The sequence below is a fragment of the Balaenoptera musculus genome, chromosome 17 (genome assembly GCF_009873245.2).
Source record: "Balaenoptera musculus isolate JJ_BM4_2016_0621 chromosome 17, mBalMus1.pri.v3, whole genome shotgun sequence".
Classification (NCBI taxonomy): Eukaryota; Metazoa; Chordata; class Mammalia; order Artiodactyla; family Balaenopteridae; genus Balaenoptera; species Balaenoptera musculus.
In genome coordinates, this window is record NC_045801.1 from 40133474 (window position 1) to 40144141 (window position 10668).

General features: G+C 42.5%; 1 long non-coding RNA gene across 3 annotated transcripts in view; it reads left to right on the plus strand.

Annotated features, from left to right (window-relative positions):
- Positions 1 to 10454, plus strand: part of LOC118883676 — a 63840-nt gene extending 53386 nt beyond the window's left edge. For 2 of the 3 annotated variants that reach the window (XR_005017072.1, XR_005017074.1), the window contains 2 exons: positions 7213 to 8220; positions 10132 to 10454. This is a non-coding gene — a long non-coding RNA (uncharacterized LOC118883676). The remainder of the gene's footprint in view (positions 1 to 7212; positions 8221 to 10131) is intronic. The other variant, XR_005017073.1, reaches the window with a different exon arrangement.
- The last annotated feature ends 214 nt before the right edge of the window (positions 10455 to 10668 follow it).

Below are 10668 nucleotides of genomic sequence, written 5' to 3' on the forward strand. Positions count from 1 at the left end.
ATAAAATCTATATGGAAATGCAGATGAACCAGAATAGCTAACATCGTCTTGTAAAAGAATTATACAATGGAAGGAATCAGTCTACCTGATTTCAAGACAGAGCTGTGATGTTTACAGAATGATAGACACATAAACCAATGGAGCAGAATAGAGAGTCCAGAAACACATTAACACAAATATGCCCAACTGATTTTTTACAAAAGTACAAAAGCAGTTCAATGGAGGAAGGCTAGCTTTTTCAATGAACCTCAACTTAAATCTCACATCTTATTAAAAAATTAACTTAAAAGGATCATGGGCTTAAATGTAAAATGTAAAACTATGAAACTTTTAGAAAAGAAAATATCAGAAAAAAATCTTTGGGATCCAAGGCTAAGCAAAGGGTTCTTAGATTTGCCACCAGAAGCATGATCTATAAAAGAAAAAAAATTGAGTTTCATCTAAATTTAAAAATTTGCTTTGTAAGTATCCTGTTACGAGAATGAAAAGACAACCTTCAGACAGTGAGACAATAAATTTGCAAACCATACTTCTGACAAAGGAATAGCATCTAGAATACATAAAGATCTCTCAAAATTCAACAGTAAATAATAAAAGAAAACCAGTTAGATTTGGGGGAAAAGGCATGAAGGAACATTTTGCCGAAGAGGATATAGAGATGATAAATAAGTATGTGAAAAGATGCTCAACATCACTAGCCATTAGGGAAATGTAAATTAAAACCACAATGAGTTATCACTATATATCTATCAGAAAATCTAAAATAAAACATAGTGACAGCATTAAACCTGATCACTTATACATTGCTGGTGAGAAGGTAAAATGGTATAGCCACTTTGGAAAAGTTTGGCAGTCTCTTAAATAACTAAAAATGCAACTACTGTATGACCCAGAGTTTCAATCCCAGAGAAATTTTTGCAGAGAAATGGAAACACGTTCAAACAAAAGGCTGTACACGAATGTTCAAAGCAGCTTTTCTGGTAGCAGCCCCAAACTGTAAACAACCGAGATGTCCTTCAACAGGTGAACGGCTAAACACACTGTGGTACATTCATATCATGGAATACTTCACAGCAGTAAAAATGAATGAACCACTGATACACACAACAAGTTGGATGAATCTCCAAGGAGTCATGCTGGGTGAAAAAAAGCCAATTCCAAAATGTTACATATTATATTAAGACATTTACATAACATTCTTGAAATGACAAAATTACAGAAATGCAGAATGGATTAGTGATTGCTGAGAGTCGAAGATAAATGGGGGAAGGAGATGTAGGAGGCAAGGGGGCCTGGCTATAAAAGGACTACAGGATGTAGTGATGGTATTGCTCTGTGTCTTGACTGTCTCAATGTCAATATTCTGGTTGTGATCTCATACTACAGCTTTGCAAGGTGTTACACTTGGGAGAAACTGGGTAAAGGATACAAAGGATCTCTCTGTACTGTTTCTTACAACTGCACAGGAATGTACAATTATCTCAAAATAAAAAGTTTAATTAAAAAAATAAAGCAAAAACCACACCCCTTTATCGTCTCACAGATCAGAAGTCCAAGCATAGCACAACTGGATCTCCTGCTCAGGTCTCACCAGGCTGAACCCAAGGTGCCAGCCAGAGCTTGGGGGTCTCATCTGAGGCTTGGGGGTCTTCTTCCAAGTTCAATCAGGAGTTGGCAGAACTCAGTTCCTTGTGGCTCTAGGACTGCTCTCCCATTTCCTGGCTGACTGTCAACCAGGGACCATTCTCAGCTTCCTAGGGCCTTCCTGCTATTTCCTGCTATGTGGCCCTTCCCATATTCCCTCTCATGCTTGGAAGGGCTCAGATCCACTTATGGCCTCATCTGAGGTCAGGCCCACCCAGATAATCTCCCTTTTTATTAACTCCAAGTCAATTGATTAGTAGCTTAACCATGGGCGTGATAGTCCATCATATTCACAGCTTCTGCCTGCACTCAAGGTAAAGGAATTGCACAAGGCATGTACACCAGAGGGCAGGAATCTTGGACTATCTTAGATTTCTGCCCACCACAGACCATCTTAGCCCCAGTGCTCCGGGTGGGATAGACTGAGGTCTTTGTTGGGACTGCACCGCAGTGCAATTCTTCTCTCTGCTCAGTCCTTCTGCCTTCATTCCCCATAGTCATTGATCCCTAGAGCACTTGCCAATCAATTTTCTGCCTGTGAGTCTGTTTCCCAAGGAACCTGACCTAAGACAGTAGTGCTATACTAGAGGGCATGGAAGACAGATTGATAACATTTTAAAAATCCCTGAGCCAGGTATATGTGAGACTCTACTTAAAAAGGATGTTGACAGAGCTCTGGGGGGTTATCCCTAGTCTGTGAAGTCAGGAGCACCACATGGGTAATCGTTGACAATGACAACCAAGTCACTCAATGGTCTGCCTCTAGATTCACCTTAAACTCAGTTCTCCTTTAACAGCATCATCATTACTATGATATCATAGTTATCATAGATTGAGAGTTCACTCTGTTTCAGAAACCATGCAAAACATTTCGCCGACCGTCTAATGAGCCATTATAGCAGAGTGGTTGAGAGTACCAGGGGTTAGACGACTCAGCGTTGAATGCCAGCTTCTCCATTTGATAGCAATATGGCTCCAGTTAGTCCAGCTTTCCAAGGCTCAGTTTCCTCATCTATAAAATAAGGATGGTATCTGTTTTATAGAATAACCCTTCAGGTAGAACTCTTAATATGTGCTTGGTACAGAGCAAGCATTCCATAAATGTCAGCAATCTTAAAGCCTCATTTAATTCTTATAACAGCCCTGCACGAGGGTTTATAGCTGAATAAGCTGAGGTTCAGAGAGGTCAAGCAGCCTCCTAGTATCCAACAAACAGCTAAAAGGTGTCAGAGGCAGGATTTAAACCAAGCTCCTTCTGACTACAAGGTCTTAGCCCTTAACCATTATCCTGGCTTGCCTCACTTTGTGGGTATCCACGGGAGCAATGAAGCCAACACTGCCTTAAGCACAATGCAGAAAGAAAGAAAAAATGAAAAGACACACGCAGAGTCTTAAAATCCCTGGGAGGGAAATGCAGGGGGGAGGGAGTTGCCACTGGTTCACCTGAAGGACGTCAGGATTCTGAGCCTGAAGCTGTGTGCTGCCACGTGGCTCCCTAAATGGGGTGGTGGAAAGCAGAGTCTCTCTTCTCAAGACAGCTAAGCCCTTCAGGAAAATGTTATTACAGGTCCATGATCTCTTATTCAAACATTTTGATTCAGACAGCTCTGAATACCAAAAGTTTTTCATCATTCTGACTTGACCCAGATTGACCTGAGCTCTTTGTCGTCTTTGCAGCTTCACAGAGGAATGAATAGTCATACATTTGCTGCAGAAATGTTCGTGTGATCATTTCCTGAGGTGTCAGCTACTGAGTTACCTTTCTAAGATCTGAGAAATCCTGAATTTCGGATGAGGGCTTGGGGGCCTTTAATTATTATCTCTGACAATTTTTTGCTACTTACCAGAGCAAAGAACACAGACACACCAGATTTCATTCACGGAATGACTTTCGTGTAAAGAGCTTTTATCCAAGAGTTCTCCAGAGGATCCCTTGTTCCCCACAAGGAAGAATAACCAGCCCCAGGCCATGCGTATCCATCCAGCTCTACCTGAAAGCAGGCCGGGTACCCTAGGTGTCTGCTGCCCAGTCTACTTCCCAGCACCATGGTTTTCCACTCTGTGTTACAGAATTGTCCTGCATTGTTTTCCCGCCCAGAATGCTGATTCTGGCGTGACTTTGTGTTGTTTCGGGCTAAGGGGGTTGAGGTGGAGAGAATGTCGAGGCTGTGGGTGCAGAAGAGAGACAGGAATCGTGACCCTCCCCAGCCTCCAGTTCCTTTCCTGGAGCCTCTGGGGATAGTAGTCGTTTGCTCACAGTATTTTCCATATAATCCCAAAGTGTAAACTTGGCCTATTTTGAATGCATAAATTCCACGCCATCCTTTCTCCTTCTTCACTATTTAAATGAGGCAAAATATCCAATGAGATGCAGACTTGGTCTTATTTAAAATCACAGGTCTACAGCTGCGAAGGAATAGAGTCCCTATAAGGAATAAACGGGCCGTATCTCAGTATTTCTGCTGGGTCTATTTTCTACCATTGAAAACCACGTGTAGCCACTTTGAGGTGGGCTGAATAGGTGGGGCATCATTCTACCACCATTTGTTTAGCTGCACTTGGCAAATGTCAAGTCCAAGTCTGTGTATTTGGACAAAATGAGGTCAGCAGCCTCCTGATGGGCTTTCTGTCTGGCAGACAGCAACTCACCAGCCTCCTCTCCACTAGGAATTGCAGGACTCCTGGGGAAGCATCAAGTGATTAAGGTTCCTGGTTGCTTTCTTCTCTTCAGGATAAATATCAGAGATCAGCCAGTACAGAAGATATTTGCCGCTACTCCAGCTCCAGAGCCCACCCTGAGTGCAGACTCAGTGAAGACTTGGAGCATTTAAAGTAAAAAACAAACTAAAAACGGTTCTACGTTTGGTCACTTCCAAATTATTCTCATACTTACCGTCTATCCAGGGCCATGTCTCCTTCATTTCCTTCTCATCAGTTATCTATCTTTGGCCAACAAATCATCACTGGTGATTCCTTTTCCAATACATGGCTGGGAAGCAATGAGACAGAAAAACAAAATTGTTTTCTTGTTTGAGTTAAATTCAATTTTACAAACAAATTGAGTTTGTGCTAATGGCCAGGTATTCTGCTTGGTACTAGGGATAAAAGGACTGGGGATTACAGTCAAGTGATAGGGAAAAGACCAGTTGATTCCCAATGATGAAAAGTTAGCACAGATGCTACAGGAGACGTGAGAGTCACTCAACTTTGCCTTGGTGGGGGTAGTGGAGGATCAGGGAAGTCTTCCTGGAGGAGGTGACAGCCATTCTAAATCTTGAAGATTGAGTAAGAGTTACCCAGGCAAATGGGTGAGAAGGGGGTGAAGACATTGTATGCAGAGAATACTTCTGCAAAGGTTCTGAGGTGAGTACGTGGCATGAATTACATACATACAATTTAGTTTCAAATACTTCAGCCTAGACAGAGAGATGTATCTGTTACTTTTTTTCTTTGGATCTGTTACTTTTAATCTACATCCTAGGAGCAATTTGTTAACATCTGAAGTGCCCTGCTCAGGAATACACATTCCAGAGTGTTTGTAAGCTTTGATAGATGCTAACTGGATGTCACGCTCCAGAGGTACCTTCTACCTTCTACCAGAGCTTCGGCCATCTTTTTTCCTTTCCAGCTTTATTGAGATATTACTGACTTATAATATATTTAAGTATAAGGTGTACAATGTGATGATTTGATACATGTATTACAAAATGATGACTACAATAAAGTTAGTTAACACCTTCGTCCCCTCACATAATTACCATTGTTTTTTTGGGGTGATAAAATTTTAAATCTGCTCTATTAACAACTTTCAAATATATAATACGATATGGTTAATTATCATCACCATGCTGTACATTGGATCCCCTGAATTTATTCATCTTATTGCTGGGAGTTTGTACCTTTGATCAACACCTCTTACCTTCCCCACCCCCGGCCCTTGGCAACCATCATTCTATTCTCTATTTGTATGAGTTTGACTTTTTTAGATTCCTCATATAAGTGAGAACGTAAAATATGTTTTTCTGTATCTGACTTACTTCACTTAGCATTATGTCCTCAAGGTCCATCCATGTTGTTGCAAAGGCAGGATTTCCTTCTTTTTTACTGGTAAATAATGTTTGTATATATATATGATATATGTATATCATATATATCATATATATATGTATATCATATATATGATATATATACACATTTTCTTTATATAGTCTCTTTATATGGACACTTAGGTTGTTTCCACGTCTTGGCTATTGTAAATGATGTTGCGATGAACATGGGGACACAAATATCTCTTTGAGTTGGAGTTTTCATTTTCTTTGGATATATGCCCAGAAGGAAGGTTCCTGGATCATGTGGTAGTTCTATTTTTAATTTGTGTATCTTCTTTGGGAAAATGTCTATTCAAGTCCTTTGCCCATTTTTAAATTGGATTGTTTGGTTTTTTGCTGTTGAGTTGTATGAGTTCTTTCTATATTTTGGATATTAACGCCTTATCAGATAGACAGTTTGCAAATATTTTCTCCTGTTCCATATTTGGTTTGCAAATATTTTCTCCTGTTCTCCTTTGTATTTTGATGATTTTTCTCTTTTTCGTGCAAAAACTTTTTAGTTTGATATAGTCTCACTTGGTTGTTTTTGCTTTTGTTGCTAGTGCTTTTAATGTCATATCCAAAAAAAAAATCTTTGCCCAGACAAATGTCAGGGGCTTTCTCCCTATGTTTTCCTCTAGCAATTTCATAGTTTTGGGTCTTGCATTTAAGTCCTTAATCCACTTTGAGTTAGTTTTTGTGAGTGGTGTAAGATAGGGATCCAATTTCTTTCTTCTGCATGTGACGATGCAGTTTTCCCATCACCATTTATTGGAGAGACTATCCTTTCCCCACTGAGTCTTCTTAGCCTCCTTGTCAAAAACTAGTTGGCCATATATGCGTGGGTTTGTTTCTGGGTAGAGTTTCAGCAATCTTTATCTTCCATCCTCACTAGAAAGTTTGTTCATCTGTATAATGGGTTTAGAAATAATTTTCATTGTTTAAATGAATGGTGAAAAAGATATGGTGGATAGCTAGAAATACAATATGGGCTCTCCACGGTTACATGAACAGAGTATAAGGATTTTGCAAGCTCAAGGGCTTACACCCTTCATAATGGCTCGCCATGCCTAAGATTCCACCTAACCTCTGTGCCTCACTTAACAGATGAGGCTGTTGCCTGATTCTGACCAGTAGCCCAGATGAATTCTGCCACTAGAATATTGTCTCTTTATACAAGGTGTGTGTCAGACAGAGAGCAAACTTAGGAAAAAAAGATTGTGCATGTTTGTAGTGCCTGCTTATTAGTAAATATTTGTACGTATAGCAGAATTTCGTCTGGGTCTTGCTTTCGAGGCAACCTACCCAATGCAACCAACTCCTTAGTTGGGCAGTCGTGGTAGAGGATATCTACAATCCTCAGCTCCCTTTAACTATGGTAGGCTATAGATACTCTGCACAAAAAGCCTAATAATTATAAGGAGGCAAATTGGCCGGAGTCAGTTTCCTGCAGCACGATTCCTTTGTTTGTTTTTAACAGTGCTAGCCATCCTTCCCCACCACTCCAGCGGGGGAGGTATCCAAGGCAGCTCAGTTCAACCGAGTGGCAGGAAGGACAGAATCCCATGGAAAGGAGCCAAAGTTCTATCAGGAAGACAACACCAGTTCTGACAAATCTGGAAGGTGATGCAAGGACAAAAATAACACCACTTGGTGACTGGGAGCTGAGAGCAGGATGGAAAGGGGTGTGAGGCACAGGTTAGCAATGAGCAAGTCAGGACTGAGGCTGTGACCAGCAGGTGATTGCCAGTGCACACCTTTGTCATGGTGCCAGAACATACCATGCCTCTTAAAGGAGCCACATGCAGCTGGACACCAGTCAACTCTCCATGGTCACGCTTATTACCTATTGCTTCACCACTCACCTCCCCTGAGTACAATGTGTCTCCTGTGTTTCCCATTCAGCTAATGGTATCACCATCCACTTAAGAATCATCTTGGGCATCTCCAATATCATCTTCCCAATTTTAATCAATCATCAAATCTAAAAACTTCTATCAACTAAGTATCTCTTGACCCCATCCCCAGTCGCCTTGGTTCTGGCTCTCAACATCTCTCCGTGGGACCGTCGCTGCCCACACTGCAAGAGGTTCCTCTCCGGCCTCCTGCTCACAGCATCCCCTTCCTCTCTACCATGGCACAGCTGCCTCTCTGCCCTACACATTAAAACCTTAGGAGGTGCCCCATTGTCCTTAGCAGACCAAATTCCAGAGCATGGCATATTAGAGCAGTTTTATTACAAGTGATAGAAACTTTAGTAGGACTATTTGGGACGAAAGGGGGAAATTTATTAATTTAAATAGCTGAATTGTGGGAAATACACCTGTTGTGTCCCAGATATTTGAATCAGCGGCTTGAATACCATTGGAATTTTTTCTCTTTCTCTGTGTATTGTCAACATTGTCTTTGCCTTTTTCCACAAGCCTGGACCATGACCCCTGGCCCCTTGGAGCCCATATCTACCTAGTTGCTGGTACCACTAAAGTGGGTAAGGCCCCTCTTTTCTTCAATTCCAATTTGAAAATTTCCAGGGAAGAACTCTTACTGGTCTGGCCAGGATGATAGGTCCATCCCTGGTCTAATGAATACTGCTGGGATGGGGAAGGGGAAACCATGGTTACTATACATGTCCCTGGCTAGGGACCAAGAGCATGATGTACCATCAATATTGATGAAAATGGATGTCCTTAGATAATCTACCAAAGTTCTCTGATAATCTACCAAAGAAAACATGGTCCAAATAATTTTCTTCCTGGCCGGCTAACCCCTAGCGTTATGGTACAGGAGTTAAGCCCTTATGCTCTGGAATAATATAGACGTAGGTTCAAATCCCAGCTCTCCCAGTTCCATTAGTTGTATGACCTTGGGCAATCCAGTGAGTCTCAGTTTCCTTATCTGTAAAATGGGGAGGGACATATATATCAAGAGGTCTGTGTGAACATTTAAGGAGACAGGCATCTAGAGCACCTAGAACGGAACCTGGCTCACAGTGCGAACTAGGGGAGCTCTTCCTGCCCACATGAGTGGGCAGCCTTTGGAAGGCAGCAGGGCCTCAGGCTACTGCCTGCTGCCAGGAGAATGAGATCAGGGTTACTCAGAGGAACAGACTGACCTGATTCACAGCACTCCAGTGAAGGGACCCATCTGACACCCCAGAGAAGACAGTGCCAGGAAGAGGAGTTGCTTGGCACACGATATTCTCAAAAGCAGGGATGAGGGGTCCTTTCAAAGCACCCCGTCTCCCTGCCAGAGGAGGACAACGTCTGAGGGGGGGCACTTCTCCAGTGAGATGCTTATAATGCCGCCAGCCTCGCGGATTACAGCCTGGAATCATGTCTTTATTAAATAATAATTAAGAGGCCCCTGTAAAGGGAATCTGGGTATAATTACCTGACTCATTAAGCTGCTCAGTCGAAACTGGGAGGCCGTTTTACTTCAGTGGCCGCACTCTTAGGCAATTTTCGTGTTTCTGGAAGCTGCAAGTGGAGTCTCACTTTTGTGGGGGGCTCAGACTCAAGGTCATGTGTCCTCATCCCTTAAGAAGGCTCCAGCCAAGCCTATGATTCAAAGGGCGAGCCCTCCCCTTTCCTGTTCCGACAGATCTAAATTGGTCTTGGAACAGAACACAAGGAAGGGTGGAGGGACCAACTGGGCAAGGAGTCAGCTCATTAGTAGCCTCTATGGAGGTGCTGAAATGAAGCAAGTTAAAAGCATATTAGTTTAAATGAGACTTTTCATCAATGAGGGGAGGTGTTTAGGTAGGGAGCAAATGTAATCATTTTGTGATGGGGCGTAGTTTGGTAATTAATGGGGAAGTTGTCAGTATAATCTTGAGGGAGTCCCAGGAAATGAAGAAATCTATCTTTATTAAGGAAAACCCAGGAGAGAAAGTTATTGGAATGCAGATAATTCACCAGCAAGGCCCTGGTAGCAAGTTTTTATTAGATGCATGACTCGGGACAGTCTCTCTGCCCCATCTGTGTTTTGTCTTTGCCCAGACCCACTTCTTCTCCTTTTTTTTTTTTTAGTTGAAGTATACTTGATTTACAATGTTGTGTTAGTTTCTGGTGTACAGCAAAGTGATTTAGTTTCTCATATATATATATATATGTTCTTTTTCATATTCTTTTCCATATTAATTTATTACAAGATATTGGCTATAGTTCCCTGGCTATACAGTAGGACCTTTGTTGTTGTTGTTTTCTATTTTATATATAGTAGTGTGTGTCTGTTAATCCCAAACTCCTAATTTAACCCTACCCACCTTTTCCCTATGGTAACCGTAAGTTTGTTTTCTATGTCTGTGAGTCTGTTTCTGCTTTGTAAATAAGTTCATTTGTATCATATTTTAGATTCCACATGTAAGTGATATCATATGATATTTGTCTTTCTCTGCCAGACACACCACTTCTCCTAATGGAAATACAGAGAAGAAAAGAGAAGGTTGCAGGGGTCGTGAAGCAAGCACAGGCTCCTTTCTGCTTCTCAGAAGGGCTGGCCAGCGCCTCGGCCATGCTCCTCAGGAATGGCTGGGAAAACGAGCCTACCTGGTGGGCCAGCCAGGTTCCTGCTACCTGAAGCCCTGCCAGGGCTGTGCAGACTCCCAGTGGCTGGAAAAGGAGTCTGAGGGAAAAGTCCTACAAAGGCACCCGTAGCACAGTGGTTAAGGCAGGGCTCTGGGGGCTTCCCTGGTGGCTCAGTGGTTAAGAATCCACCTGCCAATGCAGGAGACACGGGTTCGAGCCCTGGTCCGGGAAGATCCCACATGCCGCGGAGCAACTAAGCCCGTGTGCCACAACTACTGAGGCCGTGAGCCACAACTATTGAGCCTGCATGCCACAACTACTGAAGCCCGTGCGCCTAGAGCCCGTGCTCCACAACAAGAGAAGCTACCGCAACAAAGAGTAGCCCCTGCTCGCCGCAACTAGAGAAAGCC